The sequence below is a fragment of the Panthera tigris genome, chromosome X (assembly GCF_018350195.1).
Source record: "Panthera tigris isolate Pti1 chromosome X, P.tigris_Pti1_mat1.1, whole genome shotgun sequence".
Lineage (NCBI taxonomy): Eukaryota > Metazoa > Chordata > Mammalia > Carnivora > Felidae > Panthera > Panthera tigris.
The window spans coordinates 25383006-25410000 of NC_056677.1; the positions used below are offsets into that span (position 1 = coordinate 25383006).

Here is a 26995-nt window from a genome sequence, read left to right on the forward strand (position 1 = left end):
CCCAGTCGCTGCAGGGAGAGGCTCGGGCAGAAGCCCTGACACCAAGGGCTTGCCAGAGGAGCCCCTCGAGGGCAGCTGGGCTGGAGAGGCTCCTGGTCGCGAGGCGCTGCGCCTAGGGAAGAGCTAGTTGCCAGTCCGGCCTGGGGGCAGGCGTGCAGGTGGTCCTCATCTTCGCGATGCGGCTCCAGGAAGTGGCTTCGCAGGAAGCGGCGCGGCTGGGGTGCGCGTGGGCGGGTCCAAAAGGGCGCGGTTCCCGGTCGTCGGCAGCAGCGGGGCGGCGCTCAGCGCGTACCGCGTGCTCTTCCTTTGCGCGTCTTGGGACGGCTTCTGCCGGTCCTGAAGGGGGCGTGCCGCCCCGGCTTTGCCTCTTCCGGGAACGCTGGGCGCCCCGGCGCTTCTGCCCGGTCTGCAGGCGAGCGGCCCACTCCTCCGGAGCCACCTCCTGAGGCGAAATGGGAGCCCAGAGGGAGGTAGGTGGGTGCGGGAGGCTGGCAGCTGCATGCTGACCAGGCGGCTCACGCGGCCTCCGCGTCGGGGGCGTCATTAATTCTCACCAACGTGGGAGCTCGTGTTTGGTCGGCATTGAGGGGCCGAGCTCACAACTTGGTGTTGGCGTGTGTGGGAGGCACAGGGTGGCCGGGAAGGTGGTTCTGAAAGTTGTGATTGGATAAGAGGTTGGGGGGGGGGGGGTGTTGGGAGGCTGGAACCAGAGGCGTCCGTGGTGGGTTCGGTGCAAATGCTGTAGAAGCGAGGACTGCAGGCTGATTGCCCGTGCAGTTTTTACTGTGCTCTCAAAGTATTTTCTCTTCCTTACGGTTTTTAAAATTACGTTTTCTTTAGCTTGCTTCGTTGCAAGAATAGAGTATATAATGCATACAAAATATGCGTTAATCACCTGTTCATTTTATGGGTAAGGCTTCTGGTCTGCAGGCGGCTAAGTTTCTGGGGGAGTCAAAGGTGATGGGGGGATTTTTGCACGGGGAGGCACCCCCTCACCCTGCTGGTGTTCAGGGGTCAACTATGTATATATTACACATTAAAACATATAATAATGTTAATAGAGGAGTGACATCCCCTCACCTTTGTTGTATTCTGTTAGCAAGTTCTCGGGTCTGCCCACCCTAGTCAAGGAGAGGAGATTATTCGGGATATGAACATTGGGATCACCTGAGGATCTGTCCCTAAGAGTTTCACTTCGTTCATTGATTCAGCGTTCAGTATTCATTCATCTGTTCATCCTTCCGTCCATCCATCAGCACCTTTTCATTTACTTTTGCCTCTGCCTGGAAAACTTCCCCGGAAATTTGCACACGTCCTCCTCTGCCTTTCTTCAGGTTTCTGCTCCAATGCTACTCTCTTAGTGAGGGCTTCCCTCGACCAGCCTGTTTAAAACAGTCAATCTTGGGCCCTGCAATTCATTATCTTCTCTTACATTATTTTAGTTTTCTCAAGAACTCTTAAACACATTTGATACATGTATTTACTCCTTTGTTTATTGGCCGTCTCCTCCACGACAGTGTAAGCTCTGTAAGATTAAGCACCTTGTTTTATTCACTGTTGAAATGCCCGAATCTAGCCATAGCTGGAACGCAGTAAGTAGTTGTTAAGTAGATGAGCGAATGAGTATATAAACGTTTATTGGAGAGCCTACCATGTGTAAAGGATGGTGCCAATTACACTGGGGACCTGAATGGTTTTTGCTGTGAAAGGGTTTGCTAGGTGAGGACAGAAACTTGAGCTTGACAGTGAAGATTTTGGAGTAAAAAGCCATTTGAAAATCAAACTCCAGGACTCCAGGGTGGCTCGGTCGGTTAGGGGTCTCACTCTCGATTTCGGCTCAGGTCATGATCTAACGGTTGGTGGAATGGAGCCCTACACGGGGCTCTGCACTGATAGCATGGAGCCTGCTTGGGATGCTCTCTGTCCGTCCTTGCTCCTCCCCTGCTCGTGTTGTCTCTCTCTCTCTCTCTCTCTCTCTCTCTCTTAAAATAAATAAACTTAAAAAAATAAAATCAAACGCAATCCGGAGCAACTTAAAGGAGGCATTATTTGAGGAGATTTTTGTTTGTTTGTTTCTGTTTTTTACCTCAATACCTGGGATTTGTTGTCTTGCCGCTTCGAAGAATGAAGAGGTGGACACAAAATAAAATGAGCCGCAGGCAAAAGGTGGTTAGAGTGTAAGATCAGAAAGGAAGAATGGTATGAAAGCGCTCTTTGCCGAGAGGGCGCATTCGAAAGTGAATGACCGCGACTGGAGGCAAGGGTCTTTGTTTTACAAGGTTTTGGTCAGCCCACCCCTTATTCCTTCTCGGGTCTTAGGCTTATTGGCTTGATAGTTCTAGGTGCTGGGTTGCCCATTCCTGATTGGTTGGGCTCCATCGTGTGAGGAGTCAGACTGTGGTCATACTGTCCCTCGTATAACATACATTTTATGGTTTACTTAGTTAGGCATTTTGATTGTCAAATTCCCAGGGGAACCCGAGAGTGAGTAGGTGGTGTCAGTTGCATTCTTAAGAGGAACCTTAAGCCCTAGGGGGTTTGCTGTGGTCAGCCCCTCCTAGCACTGTTCCAAAATAGGTGTTTTTCCCCACCCAGGGACCTCAGGTCTTAACCTTTCCCTCTCTGCCTTTTTAACAAATCTTTTCCTATCATAGCATCAGAAAGTACAAATTAAAACTGAGGCAGCTAGAGTTAGTGTTTGCGTGAAGACAAGCCCTTGGAGGGTTAAATACCGTCTCAAAACACAGATGGAAAACAAGTCATTTCAAGAGCCATGGTTTCAGGGTTCACTTTTCCCAGAGGGGGAGAGCTGTAAGGAAACCACCGAGTTTGGCTATACCCAAGGGCTGGTGTGGTTATGCTAGTTTTAATTGTTCCAGTGGAAAAGCTAACTTCTTGTAGACAATGCTTAATGGATCCTGGATCATCCTGAGATGTTTTCTAGAGCCGTGTATGATGTTGCAGGTGTGAATATTGTTCCAGTGAGAGGACACCTGAAAAGCCTAATTTCCAGAGGATGAGCCCTACTGAAAAGAACATACGAAGGTGCAAGTTACAAGCAGCTGTTGGAACCAAAACAGCAGTAGCTAGGCGGAAGAACGTTCCTGGGAAATAGGAGAATGTGCAAAGACAGAAAAGAATTAACCCTTAAAGCTGGTCTTGGCAAGGAGAAATGAGGATACAGGGGACTGTGATGGTGTATAGTCCAATCATAAATCATGAATAAAAGTAAAAGCCAATCACAATATGTGGAGAAATGGGTTGGTTCCCTCGTTTCCAGTCTTATTTTGTGATGTTGGAGATTGTGGCCAAACTGTCAGCATATCCATGGAGAAAATATCCAGAGCAGCAAGAATAGAAGTAGGTAGCCTATAACAATTCTCTCCTTATGTAAAGAAAAGCAGGAAGCCAGTTTCAGAGTGTGAAATCAGCATGGACTTTTGTCTTGAGCTAACTGCCAGCTTCCATCACCAGTTTGGTGCTGGTGAGAAAGAGCTAGGCATAGCTGATTCAAAGAACAACAGTGCAGGAACTATGAATTAGTGGTGGTAGGGAAGTAAAATTAATTTCACTATGAACACTGCATACGTTGCCAAAGCACAGTGGGCACTACCTGCGCACTACCTTCTGCCAATCAGACACAGCATCTATCTGGCAGAGAAATGCAGTCGCTGAAAGGATTTGTAGCCAAGTGGGCACACCCACCAACATGACGTGTGCGTGCCAAAGCTTGTATATTGCACTTAGCTGTTACATGATCATAGACTGGGAGTAATTGGTATCTCTGCAAAATGTAATATGTTTGCAATCTGGAAATGCCAAATATTGAAGTAAAGGGGCCAGTTAGAATGACATTTGGTAAGTTTGGAATCTCCAAGTTAAAAAAAAAAAAAGATAAAATGGGTTATTGAAGGTGTTTTTGTCACGTAGACAATAGATCAGTGGTTCTTTTACTTGCCTGTACATTGAGTTTGCCAAAGAAACGTTTATGGTACAGATTTCTGGGCCCTGCCTCTTGGTGTTCCTGGATTTATAGGCCTGAGATTGAGAATATTTTTTTAATCCCAAGTGATTCTGATGGGCAGTTTTGAGAACCTTGGGAGTAGATGACTTGAAGGAGGCCTGCAGTTGATATAAACAAAGAATTGAAAGACACATGTTTAAGAAGCAAAATGTTCATTACACTTAAGGGTTACATAATACCTTGGCCGCAAATGACAGAAGGTCACTGAATTGAAGTTCTTAGAGGGCCTATTCTGGCTCCACATAAGGAGGAACCGTCTAAATTTAGAGTTCACAAGACCAATGAAAACCAAGCATGATGATCAATAGGGTGATAAGCGCGGGAGCCAGATTGTTATCACCTATGTAGACATACCCAGGGGAATAGTGGTTTCTGGTGGCAGTGCGGATCTTTTTTGTCCCTGGATTTGTCCAACAGACAAATTTTGTCAACAGACCGTTTGCTCTTCAACCCACTCCGATGACTTTCTGCCTCTGCTGTTCTGCTAACCCTGCCCTTACTATGTCACTAATACCCTCCCTATTGCCAAATCACAAAAATACATTTTAATGTTTGAGTGCTTACTGTTTACCAGGTAGTATTCCATGCAGTCTCAATGTTGCATGTAATTCTTATAAAAGCCCTATGAAATAAGTAATATTCTGATCAAATTTATACATGTGGAGTCTGAGGCACAGTGAGGACAAATTATTTTCTCAAGGTCACATGATTAGTAAGGCGTACAGTTGGTAGATGATTCCCAGAAGCCAAATTCTGGAGCCAGAACTCATAATTACTCTACACAACCTCTCTTAGCGGCCTCCATGCAACATTTGGCCCAGCTGACCTCTCTCTCTGAAAAACTCTGAGCTTGTATGACACCACAGTTTCAAGGTCTTCCCCTTCCTTTTCTGTCACTCACTCCTAGTTTCGTTTACACGCTCTTACTCCCCTAGCAAAGTAATGGCTTACTGTATCTCTTGTCATCATCCCACCCTCCCTGTCGGTGTTGTCATCTATTCTCAGGGGTTGTCAAGGCCAGCTATGTACGCAGGACCGTGAAATGATTATCTTTAGTCCATGCTACCTTTATGCGATTTTGTAAGTATGTGTGAAATCCCTACATCATTGCTTCACAGGCAGCTCACAGTGAAGCTGTTAGAAAAAGAACTCTCCATTTCTAACTTCTGTAGAAAATGAGACGAGGAAGAACTTGAGAGTCATCCTTTGATGCCCTTGGCTCTCAGCGCAACTACATCCACTTCTTCCTGGAGTCCGGTCCATTCCGCTTCCACGGTGTTTGGGATCTTTTCACTTCTTCCTAATCCGTTGCCACAAATCTGACACAAGTCCATCTCTCCGCAGACTGTTGTCAGAACACATTTATTAGCTCTTCGCTTAGATTTTTTCTGTCCCAAGGGAGTGGATCTCCTCACAGAAAAGTTAGTTCTGGATGCCATCCCCCTCTCTTCCCGGAATGTGTTCTCCAGGTTCAGGCTGGAGTTTTTTTTTTTTCATAAACACTTTTGCTGCAAAACATTTTATCTTAGAGCTATATATATTTTAACTGTTTTCTTATTTTAGATCATTTAAGTTCCTACTTTTCAAAAAAATTAATAGATTCTTTTCAAGAACATTTTTAACTTTTTAAAAATTGTTTATCTTTGAGAGATAGCACATGCACAAGTGGGGGAGGGGCAGAGAGAGAGGGAGGGAGACACAGAATCCGAAGCAGGCTCCAGGCTCTGAGCTGTCAGCACAGGGCCTGATGTGGGGCTCAAACTCACCAACTGTGAGATCATCACCTGAGCTGAAGTTGGACACTCAACCAACTGAGCCACCCGGGTGCCCCGTTAAGAGCTTTTTAAGTATGACAGAAATATTGAGCAAAAAATCAGAGTTCACGTATACTCCCTTCTTCCCCTCTCCCAACAGTTTCCCCTGTTATTAGCATCTTGCATTAGTGTGGTACTTATTGTAATTGATGAATCAACACTGATAAATCAATATTAACTAAAATTCATCATTAAATTAGAGTTGACGGTTTGCATTGGACAGTACTACAGGTTTTGCAAATGCATAGTGTTATGTTTTTGCGATGATGGTATCATGTGGAACACTTGCACTGCTCATAAATCTCCTGTGCTTCACCTGTTCATCCCTCCCTCCTGCCCCATGAACCTTTGGCAACTCCCAATCTTCTTATTCTCCGTTTAACCTTTTTTCTAACCCAGCATGCCTCCCCACTCCACAGCCACACTCACCTTCCAGGCACCATCACAAGAACCAGTATCTCCAAACACAGGCTTCGGAGAAAAATCGGCCTGGCTAGATATTTTCCTTCTCCTTCATAGAATTTTAGAGTTTTGAGAAATCAGAGAGATTATTTAATCCAATGATTGTTGTCCTTCAGTGGGGTGTGTGTGTGTGTGTGTGTGTGTTTTACTATTCTCTTTTTTTGACTGGCGATGAGAAGAAGTAGGAGACTAAAGCGATGTGACATTTTAGTTTGTAAATACAAAAAGTCAACAGAACTTTAAACCACAGTTACAAGGCCAGTGTGGTGTAGTCCTGCAAATCACACATCTCCTAGCCCTGCTTGGACCAGCTGCAGTTTGGCTTGTGGTTTCAGCATGCCCCTATCCGTGCACACTTTGAAGTGGGGAAGTTAGAGGGTAAAGGCCCGGAAGATAATATGCGGTGTGGTGGTTGATTTTATATGTCATTGTGGCTGGGCCATGGTTCCTGGATATTTGGTCAAACATTATTGTGTTTGTTTCCGTGAAGCTATTTTCTGGATGAGATGAACATTTAAATGGATGGATTTTGAGAAAACTGATTGCCCTTCCTAATGTGGATAGGTCTCAATCAGCTGAAGGCCTGAATAGAACAAAAGGCTTATCCAGCCTAAGCAAGAAGTAATTCTGCCAGCAGATGGCCTTCTGACTTGACCTACAACCTCTGTTCTTCCCTGGGTCTCCAGCCTGGTGGTTCACCCTACAAATTTGGGACTTGCCAGCCTCCATAGTCTTAGGAACCATTTCCTTGAAGTCAGTCATTCCCTCCCCACCTCTCTCCTCCCCTCTTTCCCTCCCCATATAGTGTTCTGTACGTTCTGTTGGTTCTGATTCTCTGCAGAACCGTGCCTAATACACATGGCTCAAAGTGAATTGGAAACACGGAGTCATGTTTTTGGTAGACAGGGTTGAGAGCATGTGAATTCTTTATAGTTGTTACTTGAAACTTCATTTCCACTTGGACTGTTTGTGGTTCCCACTGTGGAGTTAGGAGGTGGAGAGTGAAGGAAATGGGAGGTATAAGAGAGGGTGGGGGTGGGCGAGTATTACCGTCCTAGCCTCATAACTTCCCGTTGAATATAACTCCCTTGATAATGTATTTCCCCATGGCAGGCAATGGCTTTCAAGATAATTACATAGACTTCATGGCTCCTCAAAGTAATATGATTAATACTCCTGTAGTATGGATAATGATGATGCATCTTTCTCAGAAAAGGATTTTTAAAAATCAGGTCTGATGCATAGTTTTTCTCCGATACACTTTCTTATCTCCTTAGCTTATCGAAAGGTACAGTATGAGGCTAAAGAAGGAGGAAACTATCATTAAATTCTTCCATCACTATTTTCAGTGCTCCAGAAAGGTGACATATTTTCTCATTGACTTCTCTCTTTACAGGAAAAATATTAGCAAGGACTTTTCAAAGGAAACTTCAAAAGAATAACAGAATTTTGAAGAGTAGGAAGGCTGCTTTCATGTGTTAAGACAGATGGTAGAATGCATCAAAAGGCAGCAGTAATTGTGTATGGATTTTATTAGGTAGTATTTATTTAACACGTACTTGGGGATGCTTTCCTGTGTGAAAGGTCATGTGATTTAGGACCTGTTAACAGTGATAGTAAGACACTGTCTCGAAATTCAGGATGTCTATCATTGAGCCGAAAAGCAATCGGTCACTCAATTGCAGATAATGTAATATGAAAAGCATTATTACAGAGTTATGTCAGGGATGCAGGAAAAAACCCGCGAGGCAGTAACACTCAAGAGTTCTTGCAAAGTAAAAATAAGAATAACGGCATGAGACAAAACCCCACTGATAAGTTTTTAAAAATTCACTCTTAAAGATCTATTTTGAAAAGCAGTCTTTTGGGAACAATTAATATTAAGTTCATGTCGTTTGCTTTCTTGACTCTTTAAAGCTGGAGTAGGGTCATATCTTAGTTTTTAATCTTTCCAGAGTATTAGAGGAAGCAGAAAACAAAATAGTAAAGTTGTGCATGTATGTGAAAGAACCAATAGATCAGATAAATTGTTTCCCTTAAAAAATACTAAATTAATTTTTAAATGAGTGTGTGAGAAAAACACAGACTGGTTGTTGAAATGTTTGTAAGAAGCTTTCACATAGATCTATCTCTAGCCTTCACGGTCTTGTGAGAAATGGAAAATCATGCCTGTCTGGATGAGGTGTGCTTTGATAGTTGTTTAATATGATTTTATGACTAAATTTAAAAACAAAATATGGTCTTTATGTAACCTATTGAAATATCACATTACGAGAGGAAACACAACATGGGGCAGCTCAGTTGCTGAAACAATGTGGAATTATTTCAGCCTAACCGAAAAGAAATCATTTCCTTTGATCCCAGGTATCTACAGATTACAAAAAGAAACTGAAAAGGTGAAAGCAGTAAGGATCTTATTTGCCTTTGAGTTTGTCTTAATTTGTTTTCTTTAACTTATATGTCTGTAAAAAGTCTCCAAAATTTCTTAAAAGTCTCTGTGAACTTTTGAGGATTTAAAGGACACAACGGCTCTGTCTTTTCTCTACTGCACTGCATGAGGCTACTGTCTGTGCTCATGGGACTGCACCGCCGCCGGCATAAGTAGCCCTGTGAAATTAAAGTGATTGGACATTGTTCTGACGAGGATTAACATTTTGTTTTTAAAAAGCGTGGGTATGGTAGATATGTGCATACATCACTTTATCTTAAAGTGTAACAAATTACATAAATTAACTTCATGCTGAGAAGCAGAGATATTACTCAGTTGTTCAAAACCTCATCCTGGGTGAGAATTATTGTACACTTGCCTCTGTGTTTTGAATGAGGCACTTCAGTGTGAATAAAAAGACACACACATTGCATTCCCGAAAGGAAAATAACGACTTCACATACGAAAGTCTCATGCTATCATTTTTCTGTTATTTTATGCAATTCAAAAGTGGCACGAGTGCACATTGGAGAACTTTGTGCAAATCATAAGTTTTCATTTTCGAAAGAATACACTTAATTGCGTTAGCAGTAAGGAGGCTACTTTGGAGCTATTGTTCCTGATGACGGTGTCTCAATCTGGAATTTGAAAGGACTCGAATATCAGCAGTCGGTGAGCAATGTAAAAATCACCTTTGCAGGCACATTTTTTTTCTTTTCACAAGACCGTGATTTAAGACTTGAAAAATAATAAGAGAAATAAGCTTTTGAAGCATATTTGTCAAGCTCTGGATCATCTGCAACAATGTGAAGGGAATAAACTAATTCTAAAGATGCAGGCGAGTTGACATGGTGAATATAAAACATGAGCCCTAGCATTCTTGCTCCTTCCTTTGTAAGCCTGAAGATTTGTCTCTCTACTGGAATTGCATTCTTGGTCATACAGGTAGAGTTGGGTGAGTCAAGTTTTACAGGATCTTAAACAAACTTACCTTTCAGACTTATAGGTAATGCTTGAATAAGCTTTAGCTCCCTTAATAGAAAACAAGAGCCATCTTTGAATAATAATAATAATAATACCATAAAAATACAGTGAAATGAATGGAAAACATAAGTAACGTGGGCTTTCAAAGGTGGGAGAACACTGTGTAATGGGCAGACACTTCTCCTAAGCCCAAAGGAAGAAAATAAAGCGGAGAGAGAACGAAGAAGTGGAGACTTGCATACTCTCGATGCCTCTCTGGAGTACCCCAGCACTGGACGAACAAGACGTGGGCTTAAGGGTCAGGCATGCACATTTGCCAGAATACAGTGTATAGTCTCTCTAAGGGTAGCCTGAAGCTAGAATAAATTGCTCTTCCTGAGGTCCTGTCTCCAAACACAACATTTTTCTTTTGAGAACGCTGCAGGAAATCCATGTGTAAATGTTTGAATGCTGTATGCACTGCAGTGGGTTACCACTAAATTAGTAGCAACGGGCTTCTGGCTTTGTGAAGTTACTGGAGACATACTTGCCCTCTTGCTGTAAACAACCCCAAAACTGTAGAAAACAAAGGAATTTGTACAACATGGCACATTACAGAGATCCCCAAGAGAAAGGATACAAATGAAGTGAGTCCCGGGATTGCCTCACCTTTCTGCCAGGAGGCACTTCCTGGACTGCGATGCCAGAGGGAAAACCCAAGCAGAGCATATGGTTTGAGTTGAGGGGTTTGGGGAGGCTGAGATAGATAGAATTTCAGGGCAGAGTATCAGAAAGCAGGGAGCTATACAGAGAAAGAGCTCTAGAAAACTTCCTGTGGCTTTTGAACCTTTGGTTGAGTACTGTGCACGCGTGTAGGGGGAAGATCTGAAAGGCTGGGCACAGAATTACCAGGGAGCCAACCCTGAGCACTTTTCAGCAGATCATGTCTTTTTATCTACCTATGTTATTTGGAGCAATTTGAGATTTTGATTGCAGTTGTAGGGGAAAGGTAATGATTTTTAGTTTTGAGTGTTATTGGAACATTTAGGTAGACATGGGAAAACGATAAAACACGTTATTGAAAAGTGACCGATAGAACATGAGACATCTGAGAATCCATCCATAGAGGTAGTAGTGCAAGTCAAGAAAACGTATGTATATGTCCTGTCAGCAAAGAGGTATGGAAAGAGGTATGAAAATTGATAATTATTGAGCACCCCCTTCTCGCCAGCACCAAGGTGCGTACATTCATGTGCTTTCTTAACGTAGAACATTGTAACAATCCTATCAGCTAGGTAATTGAATTCCAGTTGTAAAGATCAGAAAATTGGAACTCAGAAAGGTAAAGTAATTTGTTCAGGGTTCTACAACTGGAACCAATAATTTTACTCAAGATCTCACAGTAGTTACCCAGGTATGTGATATTTTAAAGCCCAATCTGAACCAATTGAAAAAAGCTGACCGGATTCCTGTGCTGAATTTGAGACAAGAAAGGGATACGGTCTGGGTGCTCTTGAGGGTACAACCATGGCCAACCGGGACTGTCTAACTTGTACCCTAACCTGGCCCCTTCTCTAATCTCATTCCCAGTGCTCACCTGGTATTCACTCTAATCAGCTGTAATGACTTCTGGGTGTTGCATGGAGGGACAGGGCATGTTCCTACCTCAGGCACTTACCCCCAACTTCTCTTGCAGAAATGCTCGTTCCCAGGATATGCACTTGGCTTACTTTCTCATTTCGTTCAGGATTCTGTTCACATGCTGGTTTGCCATAGAAGTCGGCCTGACCACCCTATGTAAAATATTAATCCTGTCCACTTCTTGTCCTCTTCATTGGCCTTACTTTTTCTTCATAGCACTGTTGTCTGTCAGACATTGTGGCCCCTAATCATGTGTGTTTTTATTTTCTGCCTTCCTAGATAGAATTAAGTTCCTTGATGTAAAAGATTGTACCTGTTTTAATCATTGTTCTCTTACCTGTGCCCAGAACAGGGCCTAGCACATAGAATGTTTCCCATAAATGTAAATGAATGAATGAATGAATGAATGAGAAACCTGTTGTGGGTTCCAGACCCTTTGAGAATTGATTAAAGGTATGGATACCCCTAAATGCACATATGGATAGCTTTGCTTCCCAGGGATTTAACCAATCTGTAAATCTATTTGACTTCTGGAGACCTCCATTTCAAAAGTAAAGAATTAAAGATGTAGAAAAGTGATGAAAGTCATTCTAAAAATGGAGAACGTGGAAGGGATAATTAAAGGAATGGCCACTTGTGTCAAGCTAGAATTCAGAATGAAAGAGTTTGATATAGTGTTAGATTTGGCAAGGAAGACAGTGGTGACCTTCAAAAGTTCAGTGTCCACATAGAGGCAGACAAATACTGATGGACAAGGCATTAAAGAAAGTGTAGATAGGGGCGCCTGGGTGGCTCGGTCGGTTAAGCGTCCGACTTCGGCTCAGGTCATGATCTCACGGTCCATGAGTTCGAGCCCCGCATCGGGCTCTGTGCTGACAGCTCAGAGCCTGGAACCTGTTTCGGATTCTGTGTCCGCCTCTCTCTGACCCTCCCCCATTCATGCTCTGTCTCTCTCTGTCTCAAAAATAAATAAACGTTAAAAAAAAAAATTAAAAAAAAAAAAAGAAAGTGTAGATAGCAAGGGACTGGAGTCAGGTTGAAGACAGTTTGGGATCATGGTAAAGGAATACGAATGAGGATAAAGAAAGGTGACTTACCTTCTCACTGATGCCATAGTTGCTGGCAGAACTGAGATGAAATCCCAGGTTTCTTGATACCTATCCTTGAATAAAGTAGAAGGTTCAGTGCACAGGCTCTGGAGATAGAGCTGAATTCTACCGCTTACTGTGACTTGAAGCAAGTATATTTTGTAATGTTTTATTTTTTTTTATTTCTGAGAGAGAGAGAGAATGCAAGCAGGGGAGGGGCAGAGAGAGGGAGACAGAAGATCCGAAGCGGGCTCTGCACTGACAGCAGCAAGCCCGAGGCGGGGCTCCATGGCACCAACCATGAGATCATGACCTGAACCAAAGTGAGACGCTCAACCGACTCAGCCATCCAGGTGCCCCTCAGCAAATAGTTAAAAATCCTCCAGGCTTCCATTTCTTACCTGTAAAATATGGTCAATAATAAGGGCATGATGAGCTAATGAATGTAATAAGATTAACGTGATAAATGGTACAAAGAAACCATTTAATAGATTTACCTATCATTTTTGTCATCCCATAAAGATAGTCCCGTGTGTGTTATTGCTTAGTATCCTATGCATTATTGTTTAACACTCTCCCTATCACATAGAATGTTTATATCATTATGTGACTACTATGTAATAAGTGAATAAGTGATAACAAATAGAATGCTTGACACTAAATGGAAGAAAATAATTAGAGCAATAGCTAGAACGGTTATGTAGTTAAGTAAAGGTTTCTTAACCATTACAAATTGATTCATTATTCTCTGGGTTCGGTCGAATGGCACATCTTTGTGTGTAGTGTTGCATGTAGTGTTTTCTGGGCTCACTCGTGATTTTATGTTCAGCTGATGGTCCATAGCCTTAGTCAAATGTCTGATGGTTGGCTGGCTGTCAGCAGGGCAAAGGGGCTATTTCGGTCATGTGTCTGTCGTTGTCTAGCAGGCGAGACTGGCCTTGTTTACGTGGTGGAGGTCACAGAGTTTCCTTAGAGCAGCAAGAGAGGGCAAACCCCGATAATGAAGCCCTTTTCTAGTCTCCCTTTGTCCCGTGGAACACAGCAAGAACTATTGCTGCCGCGTCAAGAGATCGTGACCCGAGCCAAAGTTCAAGTAGCAAAAAATTATTTAAATGAAAACAACACCCCCTTTCCCAAACAAAACTATTGTTAAGAGTTTCTGATTTGAACACTGAATGAATCTTTGACGTTATGAACAAAACAGATAATTTTGTTTAGATGTGAGAATCATACTTAACAAGTTTTTTAAGCAGTCCTTATCTTCCATAGATGATTAAATGTTTATGGCTCAAAAAAAGAATTTCTTCTTCTCACCTAAAATTTAATTTTCTGTGCTCACACACATGCACACACTCCTATACACACATAAACCTTTTTGTGCATTTTGAACACTGCTATTGGCTTTGAGTTACCATATATTTAGGGCGTATTTTTGGCTGAGTGTATGTTTCAGGACCGAATCATATTTACTGGAAATATGCTTCATTTTCCTTTCTCCCATTAGCCAAGGACATTATCTGGGACTACATCCAAATAAGTCTTTACCACACACTCAGCTTAATTGGTGTTTATCAATAATATTGCTCATTTTTAAGTAATTGCAAAGTTACCTGAAGGTAGCTTAATATGTAAATATAGCAATAGAATTGAAATTATAGACTCAAGAATCATGTTTTCAACCAGAAAAACATCTCTTTTTAATAGACATTGAATTATGATCAAGTAGCTTGGAAGTGTGGCATTCGACAGTAATCAGTTCATTGACTGGCTGTTTTGGTCTTTTATGTAGCTACATTTGTGGAACAAAATTCAGAGACAAGGGTATTGGAAAGGTAATTAGTGCATTGATTTCATGGTTGTCTTGAAGAAAGAAATAAAGAAATAGAAACTCACAATAGGAAAGAAATTTAGGCAATTGCTTTTTTCATGAGACAGGTTAAGTTCTTCATACTGTTTAAAAACAAATGACAGTGGTATTCTTTTAGAAAGAACTGCTAGTGGGGCGCCTAGGTGGCTTAGTCGGTTGAACATCCAACTCTTGACTTTGGCTCGGGTCACGATCTCACTGTTGTGAGATGGAGCCCTGGGTCAGGCTCCGCGCAGAGCGTGGGACCTGGCTAAGATTCTGAGTAATCTGTAGAATTGTTGAATCACTATATGATACACCTGAAACTAATATGGCACTTTGTGCTTATTATACTTCAATAAAAGAAGGAAAAAAACCCGGCTAGTTCCTGATTGAGGAAAATTCAGAAGGGCAATATCTGTACTTAAAAACGGTTTTAGAGTAGGAAGTGGTTGTTCATATTTTAAAAAGATCCTTTTTATTCTCAATGGCTAATCACCAACTTTTTCTGTATAACTAGCTATTAAGTATTATTTTCATTTATGAAAGTCAAGCCTCATATCCTCTCAATAATTTTGGAATAAATTTGTTGTCCTTCCCCAAATGAGTTCACTGCATATGCTGGGGGAGGAGGGTTATGAGATCTCTTGGTCTTGAAATGATTTATTCCTATAAGAATATGCCAACAAAGTATCTCTCCACCAGCAAAGATGGTAGTATGGCAGCCTGAAAGAGGTTTAATATACCCAATTACCTTTGTTAATGTACAGAAGTGAATACAGAGATTACCTTAAATAGTAATAAGAACATATTTTTTATGTTAGGAATAATTCATATGATCTTTTCCATCAACTATATGAGGCTAGTTACATCTGACTTATATATATGGTGAAAAAAATTTTATTTCTTATACATCAGCCAGTAAAGGGCAACAAACCTAAAAAGACACTTTTCCACATTTTTTTCTAAATATAGTAATTGTTAATAGGTAATGTTAATGATTTAGAGACATCAACTTGGATTGGTTTTTTCGTGTGTTGATTATAACCATTATAAAATATGGTGAATCATTCTACTTTTAAATCATTCTGTAGTCTCATCTTGCAGAATTTAGAAAGTAAAAGTTGGAGAGAAGATGCTAAGTGAATTTCACATGTAGTAAGGTGGCTGCATCGTAATGGTAAATTCTCTAACATTTTCTGTGTAAAAGTGTTGTTTAATTATCCTAGTAGTGTTAACTTAAAGGAATCAGTGAAACCTAGACAATAGTGCCTTTTCTTTGTATGTCATTACTACATTCCCAGTTGAAAAGTATGAGATATTAGAAATGGTTAAAAGGCAATGCGAGTAAATCAGAACGCCTCTGGTCACACTTAGGATGAATAGTGGAATTGCATATCTAATTGTATTGTCAGAGTCCTTCACCTGTAATGAAGGTCATAAAATCTTAGTATCTCCACCCAGACCTTGTGTCTTCCACTGTAGTAGCTAAAAATCTAAGAGAATGAGTAAGAAACAAACAAATGAACAAAAACAGAAGAGAGATTTTTATGCTCTGTACCTCTATGAAAGTTATATTTTCTTAGATTTTTATGCTCTGTACCTCTGTGAAAGTTATATTTTCTTAAAAACTTTAAAAGTTCTCTAAGGACATCCACAAATAGACATTGGGTGTCAGGAAGATCCAGCCTCGTTTGAGACTAGATATTGACAGCTATGAAAACTTGATAATATGGGAGAAAGTATGAATTTTGCACTCAGGTCTGAGTTCATATCCTGGTTTCATCCTTTACAGGTAGTATGCGTATAATAATTAGCGTTAATTGTTTACTGTGTCTTAGAACTTGATTACTTGAATGCTCTGAGGCTTAGTGTCCTCATCTGCAAAGTAAAGGTAACACGACTCATGTCTTTGATGTGAATGTACTTAAAGTACCTGCCACACTGTAAGGATCCATTAAAGTTTGTTTTCTTCTCCTTTTGGCTAGGAAATACAGAACACCTTACCAATACATGCCCATTTGTTCTCGTTGTAGATGCCATGTAAAATGATCTTCTTATAACTTAGAATAAGTACATATAATTTTGATACAGAAGTTAGAGTTCTTCTTTCCTCCCTCCCTCCTTTCTTGCCTCCCTCCTTTCCTTCCTCTATTTATTTCCTTTATATTTGTTATTCCTGGTACCTATTTAGAATACCTAAAATTTTAGCAAAAAGTGTATAACAAACATTATGGTACACAGCCATGAATTCTCATAGACAATCTGATTTACCTTCACATTAATTCATTTAAGTACCTACTGTGTTACAAGTACTAAGTCAGTTTTTGAGGATGGAAAATTGAACAGAGACTTAAGCCTTCAAGAAGGTTTGGGTTCACCGATGGAGTCAAGAACTTATCACAAAGTAATGTGGAAAGAGGGCTAGTATATGACATCCTAAAAAGGAAATGGGATATAGGGAGGAGCATGGAGGTGCCATGCATATCTAATGACATGAGGAGTGGTGGTCAAAGAAGCATTCTCCTCATAGGAGGAGAAGTGGGATAAGTTTTACCAAGTGAGTATTAGTAAGTGAAATCAAGAAGAGGGAAAGAGACATTTGAGGAAGTGTGAACAGCATTTATGAAAGCACGGGAGTGTGAAGAAACAAGATGCTTCTTCTGGAAAGATTTCTGTGGCAGATTGTGTTTTTCAAAATATCTGCAACAATGTTTCCAGACCCACATGCTTTCCAGAACCTTACCACTCTTCCATTAAAAGGTAAAGTCTATTTTAATTTTTAACTTTTAATTTTTTGAGGAACCTCCATACTGAAACCGGTATTACACTGTATGTTAACTAACTTGAATTTAAATAAATATTTTTTTTTTTTAAAAAGGTAGATTCTGTACCCCCTCCCCTTGAACCTGGGCATGCTTTGGAGAACTACCTCATTAATGAAGTATAGTGGGCATGACACTTTGTGACTTCCAAGGCTCAGTCATAAAAGATGATGCAGCTTCCTCTGCTTTGCTCGTGAAAATGTACTTTTGAAGTCCAGAGCCATCATGTGAGAAGTCCGGGCTCCCTGAAGCCACTATGCTGAAGCAAACACACAGGTAGGGGGAGATGCCTGAGGAGTCCTGGCTGTTCCAGCTCCCAGCTTCTCAAGACTTCAGAGACCCAAACATAGGAGCGGGAATGCCTTTGAGATGACATGAATCCTTAGGCACTGAAATGACTAAGTGGATGAACGTTCCTGAAGAAGGACTCCCTCGCTATATCAGTCTATAGTCAAAACCCTGGGAGATAACGGTATGAAATGATTGCTGTTGTTTTAAGCTACTATTTGGGAATGGTTTGTTATCTAACTGTAGGTAACTGATACAACTTTGTTGTTTATCCTCCTGCCTTGTGTCTGACTTGGGAGTGTTTTCTAACATTCTACTTACTTGACTGGATCCTCTACTAGTGTGTAATTTCTGGGATGGCAGGACCCAGGCCCATCATGATCAATGTTGCATCCCCTGTACCTAGCACAATGGCTGGTACACAGTACATGTTTAATATACAGCTATTCAATGAACAAATAAGTGAATGGACTATCTTTATATGTTTGGAGAGTGAAAAAGGTTGAGTCGGTGGGAGACCAGCCTAGAGAGGCCAGTAGGAGATAGATCCTGAGCATTGTTATGTATATATTTTTAAAAGTTTGAGAGAGAGCGAGCAAGTGAGCATGCACATGAGCAGGGAAGGGACAGAGAGAGAGAATCCCAAGCAGGCTCCTTGCTGTCAGCACAGAGCCCAATGCAGGGCTCAAACTCACGAACCTTGAGATCAGTGACCTGAGCTGAAATCAAAAGTCAGATGCTTAACCAACTGAGCCACTCAGGTGCCCCCAAGCATAACTGTGTATTAAGCTGAAGCATTTGACTTTATTTTGAAAGCTACAGGGCCATATAGAAAAATGTAGGCACTGGAGTGATAATGATCAGAATTCACAGTTAGGAAGATCACAATAGTAGTGCTATGGGGGATAAAATAAGATCAAAAAAGGAATATTGGGGCACCTGGGTGGCTCAGTCAGTTAAGTGTCTGACTCTTGATTTCAGCTCAGGTCATGATCTCACAGTTTATGAGTTCTAGCCCTGCATCGGGCTCCATGGGAGCTTGGGATTCACTGTCTCTGCATGCCCCGCCCTCCCCCAATAAATAAACATTTAAAAAATGAGGCATATTGGCAGGCTATATGGAGAATGACTGGCCTGGAGGAGTAGCAATCAGATTGAGAGCAAAAGTTGGACACTTAAATATTGAGGATAGAGAATTTACATAATAGATTTACCAGCAATCTTCTGACACATGGGCTTTCATTTATAGTAAAAAATATATTAATTACATCTTTTACATATGCCCCTTTAGGGCAATTTTGAAAAATTTCTTTGTTTGATTTTGTATTGACTTCATAATTACTGATTATTTCTGACAGACAGAAATCAGTCCCTGTAGTACCATATCCCAGAGATAAGCAACTGTGCCTTATGTATTAATTTCTTGTGATCTCAAGCAGTTAATAGACTTGAGCTAACTCATCATGCTGATCTTTTGGGAAATGAATTTCCTAGCTACTCATATGTCCTCTAAACTTAAACATCCATCCTCTTTCTTTGGAAAATATGTTTCCCAACCAAGTTAATTATTATTGCTAGCTTCAACCCTGAATCTTTACTGTTAAAAGAGTATCTGTTTTCTAGCAGACTTGTTAATTATGAAATACTACTTACTTGCCATGTTTCCTGATGTTTTGTGTACAGGGTCACTTCCATGAGATGAGTATTGTGGGGTCGATGGAATGGAGAGAGTGGGAATATGATGTGATGGTAATCTTTGGAAAAGATGAATAATCCTTGAACAGAGGAAGACTAAAATAGTATATAAGAAGAAGTAACATTATGGTACTAAAATTAAGATCAGTGAACCCAAGAACCAGAGTATGTTCAAAGACCAATCCACACAACTAAAGGGACGTAGCAGACACTGCTGGTAGCTTATCCAGTGTCTATTCTCATCTTTTCTGTTAGAAAAGAACCCCATCTGTGTTTGGACAGTGTGCCCGGCTAAAAGAATTACATTTCCCAGCTTCCCATGCAGCTAAGGATGACCACATGACATAGTAAAGGCTAATAAGATATAAGTGAAAGATACTGGTGGCACCTCTGGAAATTTCTTTAAAAGGATAGACTCAACTGACCTGCATCATTTGTCTTAAACTTTTTCTCTTTTCTGCAACACAGTTATGCTGTTGATGGAATTACTGCCTTGAAACCATGATCATAAAGACAAAAGTTGCTAAGATTAGAGACATAGAAAGCTAGAAGAAGCTAGAGTCCCTGATGGCATCATGAAGCCATTGAATTGGCCCTGGACTGATGACTTCTTGTCTTATGAAAATAAGAATCCTCTGTATCAGTCGGTGTTCTCCAAATAAATAGAACACACATACACACACAGAGACAGAGAGAGACAGAGAGATACAAATACAGATAGGGAGAAAGACAGAGGGTGAGATTTATTTTAAGGAATTGGCTCTCATGTGCTTGTGGGGGCTGAAAAGTTTGAAATTTTCAGGACAGGCGAACAGATGGAAACTCAGGCAGGGTTTCTGTGTTGCAATCTTGAGGCGGAATTTCATCTTCAAAGAAGAAACATAGCTCTTGAGGCCATCAACTGATTGGATGAGACCACGCTTTACCGAGGGCCATCTACTTTAAGTCTGCTCATGGTAAATGCTAGTCACATGATAGAGTACCTTCACAACAACATCTAAACTACTGTTTAACGACTGGCACTATAAAATAGATAAGTTGACTCACGAAATTAACCATCACACCTTCTAAATTGTTTCAATTGTTGAAATTGTTAGGTGGGTTTCTATTACAAACACAAGTACAAAATACGTTAAGTATTAGCAGCAAGGGAAAGAGATCATATCTGGCAACATGAGTAGTTCTAGGTGGTAGGAATGGAGAATGAGCAGGAGTAAGTATGGGGGAGGGGAGGGTATAGATTAATAAATAATTTGTTAACTGCTTGATGTTAGCTTCTTTTCACACATGCTGATGTTCACCTTTTACACTTCAAAGGTTCTGAGTGTAAAAATTCAGAATCTTCTGGGGTGCCTAGGTGGCTTAGTCGGTTAAGCATGGGACTCTTAGTTTCAGCTCAGGTCATGATCTTGTGGTTTGTGAGTTTGAGCCCTGTATTGGGCTCTGTGCTGAGCTCTAGGAGCTTGCTTGGGATTCTGTTTCCCTCTCTCTCTTTCTGCCCCTCCCCTGCTCTCCCTTTGTCTCTGTCGAAAAAACGTAAATAAACTCGGTCGGTTATGCATCCATCCAGCTCTTTATTTCATCTCAGGTTATGATCTCACGGTTCTTGGGATCAAGCCCCACATCGGGCACTGTGCTAACAGTACAGAGCCTGCTTGGGATTCTCTGTCTCGTTCTCTCTCTGTCTCTCTCTGTCTCTTTCAAAAATAAATTAAAAAAATCTGAGAATCTTCCGACCCATCAAAGTAGACAGTGGACTAGTTACTGCCCTTCCTTTCCTCCATTTTTTATAGGAATATTATAATAATATTGATTAGGCAAAATGCATTGACAAATTGAGTCAGACGTTTGAACACGTATCAGTGAGAAATGAGAAAAGTTCAAGTTCTTTATTTCTCATATCTCGTAAGAGTACCTTTCCTTTAAATACAGCTGTTTCTCTCCCCAGGCTGCAGAATCATGGTCATATTTTAGTGCATTGTGTCAAAGGCTTCATGTGGTATTTTTGTTTCTTAGTGAAATTCAACTTGTAACATCAGCTTCTGAGATCACTTAGATTTATTTAGACTGCTTGTGCACGGTTTGGGGTAAATCTTGTCAGATTCTTTTGTGGGCCAATCTACCTCAGCTGTGAGATTTGTGATTCCTTGGGCAAGTCATTCAGTTTCTTTAGGTCTTAGCTTCCTTACCTGTGACATGAAGTGCTCACTCTGGGTAATCTCTAACTTCATCTCCAGTGTAGAATGTTATCATCTTGTGGTATTATCAAAGAGTACTTGGTACATTGACAGAAAAACAAATTCTTAGAGTACCTCTGTATCCTGGAACTCATAATTGCACTGTGTGCACACACAAAATCAAGTCGGGCTCAGCTAGCTGTTTATACCCCACAGTGGGTACTCTCACATTTTTCCAACTTTTACTGAAGTATAACTTTATATGATAAAATTTACCCCTTTAAAATATATACTTACATAATGATGACTGCAGTCAAAACATAAAAATGTCTTCATAATGCCCACAGTTCCCTTATGCCTTCCTTATGGAGGTAGGCAGAGGCCTACCTCCAATTTTCTAGAAACCATTGCTATGTTTTCTGCCCCTATAGTTTTTCCTTTTTCAGAAGGTCATTTAAATGGAATCAGGCAGAACATCCTCTTATGTGCCTGGCTTTTTCCACGTAGCTTAATGATGTGAAATCTGCCCATGTTCTTATATGTGTCAGTACAGATTGTTCCTTCTTATTTTTGAGTAGTGTAGTGTTGTATGTATTTAAAACTGTGCTTTTGTGGTTACCAGTTGATGAAATTTGTGTTGTTTTTCCAGTTTTTTTTTCTATTATGAATAAAGCTTCTAGGAACATTTTCATATAGGTTTTTTTTTTTTAATTGGGTAAGTACCTGGGAGTAGAATTGTTGAGTCGTAGGATAAATATATTTTTAACTTTATAAGAAATGGTCATAGTGGCTGAATCATTTTGCATTCCAGCTAGCAATGTTACAATTTTTCCATGTTCTTATCCATGTTTATTAGTTTTGGGTATTTTTTTTCCCTTTTAAAAAAATTTAGCCATTCAAGTAAATATGTAGCAGTGTTGGTGTTTTTAATCCCCATTTCCATGTTGACTAAGTATGTTCAACATCTTTGCATTTGTTTATTGGCCATTTGTATGTCTTCTTTAATGAAGGGTTTGGTCAAATATTGTGCCAATTTTTTTATTGAGTATATTGTCTTCTATTCTTGAACTCAAGGGTTCTTTATGTATTCTGGATACAAGACCTTTATCAAATATATGTTTGCAGATATTTTATCCCAGACTTTGTCTTGTCTCTTGAAGTGCAGAATTTTTTTTAAATTTTGATAAATCTCATTACCATTTTTCTCTTTATAGTTCATATTTCTTTGTCCTAAGAAATATTTGATAACCCAAGGTCACAAAGATTATCTGCTGTTTCTTATAGAAGATTTCTGGTTTAAGCTTTTACTCTTGGACCCATGATACATTTTAAGTGTAGCAAGCACAGTTTTTAAAAGTACTTTCCCCATTGCTTTACTTTTGTACTTTTGTTGAAAATTAACTGACCATTTATATGAGAGTCTATTTCTGTGCTCTCTGTCCCATTGATCTTTGTGTTTATCCTTGTGTCAGTACTACTGTATTTATTGATACATAGCTTTATAGATAGCATACATACTCCAATTTTGTCTGCTTTTACAAAAATTTTTGACTACTCTAGGTCTTAGGCATTTCAGTATAAATTTTAAAATTGTTGGTCAGTTTCTCTAAAAACGCCACCATGATTTTGGTAGGATTACAGTGAATTTAGAGATCAAATGGAAAGAACTGACTCCTTACCAAAAATGAATTTTTTGATTCATGAACACAGTATGTATCTCCATTTATTTAGGTCTACTGTAATTTCTTTCAGCACTACTTCTTAATTTTCAATGTACATGTCTTTTATGTATTTTGTAAAATGTATCCTTAAGAGTTTCATATTTTTATGCTGTTCTAAGTGGTATTTAAACATTTTGGTTTTCATAAATACACATTTGATTTTTGCAAATTGACCTTTTATCCTGTGGCTTTGCTGAACTCACTCTCATCACCTTTACTGTAGATTCCTAAGGATATTCTTTGTAGATGACCACGATATATGATAATAAAGGCAGCTATGCTTCTTCTTTTCCAATCTGTACCCTTTTTTTCTTTGCCGTATTGTGCTGGCTAGGACCTCCAGTCAGTGCTGAATTGAAAAGGTGAGAACAGATACTTGTTTCTAATTGTAAGGGAAGAGAATTTGGTATTCACTGTTAAGTATAATGTTAGCCATATGTTTATAGAGCCTCTTCATTAGGTTAAGGAAGTTATACTTTATTCTTAAATTAGTGAGAATTTTTTCATGAAAAAGTGTTGAATTTTGCCAAATGGTTTTTCATATGGTATACATTTTAGTCTGTTAATATGGAAAAATAAAATGTTTTTTGAATGTTGAACCCATTGCATTCTTAGGATAAAGCCCACTTGGTCATGATGTAACATGCATTTTCTATGTTGTATGTAACATATATATTGTATACATATGTATATATGTATACAACATACATGTTTTAAATTGATTTGCTAATATTGTATTAAGAATTTTTTGCATTTATGTGTGAATTCTTATATACAAGCAGTATTCCTGTACCTCTTCCAGTGGCAGATAGCTTTTGCATAGTGTCAGTGCAGGACTGAGAGGGTGGGTTTTCTATTCCTTACCCAGCAGCAGCCAAACTCAGCCCACTGTGGAGTCAGTGGGACAGTTTCCTCCCTCTTCCCCAGTGGCAGGTGGCATTCCTGACCAAAGCATGGTTGGATTTCATATGGAAGCAGATTTCCTGCCCTTCGCCGTTAACGGATGCCTTTGTTTAATGTCAGCCAGAAATTCTAGGTACGGGTACGTCTCAGGTTTTCTGTCAGTGGCAGCTGCTCACGTGCACGCAAGTCCTGGAACATCGAGGGATTTCTCCAGGTACTTGTGCTAAACCTCCCAATGTTGGCAGGCCCTGAATGTCTCTCCCACCAAGACAGTATCTCGGAGTTCATGTCTGACCTCAACTTGCCTCGTGAGCCCCAGGGAAAGCTTACAGAAAAGCCTTGGCATGCAGGCGCAGACTTGGCCTTGTGTGTGTCGTTCCCAAGGATTCTAAACTGTCAGGCTAGCAAGTACTCGGCATTTAACCATTCATTAAGCGTTCATTTTTCTTCTTAGCTGCTTTGTTGAATGCCAACTCTTCCTCCCTTGTACTGCCAAAAGTAAAACAATTTGTTCCCTTATCTCTTGTCAGAGAGGCTTGCTACCCTTTGAAATGAAGTTCATCTTTTTGTCTTAGGATCTTAGCTCCCTGAGGGGCTCAGAAATTGATGATTTTACAAATAATCCATTGTGGGTTTTTTTTTTCATCGTTAGGAGAGATAGGATCAGTGTTCTCTCATGGCTTTCCGCATCCGAAGATGCCCCACGGAGGTGTATGACATCTTCTGCCTAAGAAACATTCTTGAAAGCACATAATTGAGACTGTATCCCATCACCACATGCATTTTTCATGGAGAGCCTGAGTTTCACTGTTAATGCCCTTGAAATTGAGACAAGGGCTGTAACCTGTAGACAGATTCTCAGATATGATGTCATATATTCTTGTTTACATATACAGTAAATTAGTTACCTTGTGATTTTATTTGTCCAACATTTATTGAACACCTACTGTGTGCCAGAAACTCTTCTGGACTGTGAGGAATGAGCAGTGAATGAAACAGGGCATGGCTTTCATAGAGCTACGTCTACAACCACCAGTGGAAAACTTAGAAACACAAACATGCCGATTATTATTTGGCTTCAGCTTGATGAAAAATCCAGTTATTTTGAACCACTGTGGCCAGTTTGAGTCATTGTTTTTTTCATTCAGTCAAATTGTGTTTTTGCTGAAAGGATTTCTTGCCTTTTTATTTACTCCAAGGGAAGACAATTTGAGTACATCTCAGCAATTCCCTCTTTGTTAGGGTGGATGCCAATTCAATATGCAGATAACTTACTCTGTAGTCTGTTTAATTATACTTAGTTGGGGAAATCCCAATAACATTAAAATACTCCATTTGGAAATATGGCATCTGTATTTTTTCTAAATTCATTCTAAATCTTCTAAAAGCAGTGAGACCAGAGGTAATTACAAATCTAAAATGGAAAAGAAATAGTTTAGGCATAACGCAGTGTTTGGTAAGTGAAAAGGATGCTTCAAGTATAATTGTCTGAATAGAAATCAAGTGTTTTAAGAAAAGTCCTTTTCATATATATAAGGCATTGGAATTGAAGAGCTCGTTATAGAATGTTGAATGCTGCCACCCCAGATACCACCAGTACAGCCTGTTGATAGGACAGATCTACATGTACTGCTTACTGTTGTAAGGGAGACCACCACCTCGACAGAGTTTGTTCTTGGCTCAGAGGGAAAAGGACAAGGATATATTCTTATTAAGAATTTTAAATTGGGTGTAAGACAGTTTTCATTGTGGAAGCTTGATTAGGGTTAAGTAAGGATCGTGATACGTTAGTTGAGGGTTGGGGGCACAGCAAGGTGAGGGAACAAATTGTTTTCTTTTGAGGAGTTGGTGGGGTTTTGGGGAAGTGCTGTAATGAGCGATACGTTGTTTGCCTGGGCAAGAGTCTTCTAGAATAATAAAATTATACTAATATGGAAGACTGAATAGTACATTCATGTCAGTGGTTCTCACTTGTGGCTGTTTTGCCTCCCAGGGGGCTTTGGGCAAAGTCTGCAGACATTTTCGGTTGTTTCAGGGGGATTGGGGGTTGTCAGCCTGGGCTGCTGCTAAACCCCCTACAGTGCAGAAGACAACCTTCCCTGCAAAGAATTTTGCAGGCCAGTATGTCAGTAGTGCTCAGGGTGACACATCCTGGCGTAGACAAGAGGTCTGTGAAGGGCCAGATAGTAAAAATTTTTAGGCTTTGGGCCATACGACGTTTGTTGCAACTACTCGACTCTGTTGTAGTGCAAAAGGAGTCTTAGAGAATATAGATGTGTGGTCGTGGCCGTGTTCCAAATTTTATATACATAAACAAGGAGGAAAAGCAAGCAGGGAACAAGATTTTGCCTGTGGGTTGTGGTTTTCTGACCCTTAAAGGAGACAATGAGCTATATGGGATGGGTGGTCCCAGTTCTCAGTGTTTAAGTGTATGAGTGCGTTCAAGTCTGCATTGAATCTTCAATGGAAGTAAAACCATTTTCACGAAAACGTAGGTAAAAGAGCAAATATACGTGGAATGCTGTATGAAAGTCCCAGACTTTTTTAAGAACACCATGAACATTTCTATGGAGTTGATTTGTCTGTGTTATCTGAAATAGACCAAAACAGTGATCTGATTGCCAGACCAGTAATTTTCTGAAACTAAAACTACCTTTTAACTTCTTTTTATCTATATTTTCAAACTCATATAATTTAAAAAATGGTAACATGCAACAAAAACAATGGTTTCTTTTAGAACAAACAAAATACGACACTCTTGCTGAGTATGGCTTCAGAATTATCCTTTTAATCCATAGTGGGTTTTTTTCCCTTCTTTCTTTTTTCAGTTTTTGTTTTGTGGCATTTATTACTTCCTGAGATTGTTTATCTGTATAATCAATACCATACACATAGCCATATTTGTATGGTATTTGTTTATAGTCATGCCCTGCCTTTAGGCCAAGGTTATCACCTGTTTTAGTCACAGCTATATCCCATCGCCTAGAGAACTAGAATGGATAATTGTACCTCTAATAGAGAACCATTACTATCGTCATGGCTAACGCTTATATAGCACTTACTATGTGCCAGGGACTCTTCTAAGCACTTTACATGGATTAGCTTGTCTAATCTCATTAC

At 40.2% G+C, this 26995-nt stretch overlaps 1 protein-coding gene across 2 annotated transcripts in view; it reads left to right on the plus strand.

Moving 5' to 3' along the window:
• The first annotated feature begins 345 nt into the window (after positions 1-345).
• Positions 346-26995, plus strand: part of LOC102963013 (melanoma-associated antigen B3-like) — a 198767-nt gene continuing 172117 nt past the window's right edge. For both annotated transcript variants that reach the window (XM_042975008.1, XM_042975009.1), the window contains exon 1: positions 346-470. The gene's annotated coding sequence lies outside the window, so the exon portion shown is untranslated. The remainder of the gene's footprint in view (positions 471-26995) is intronic.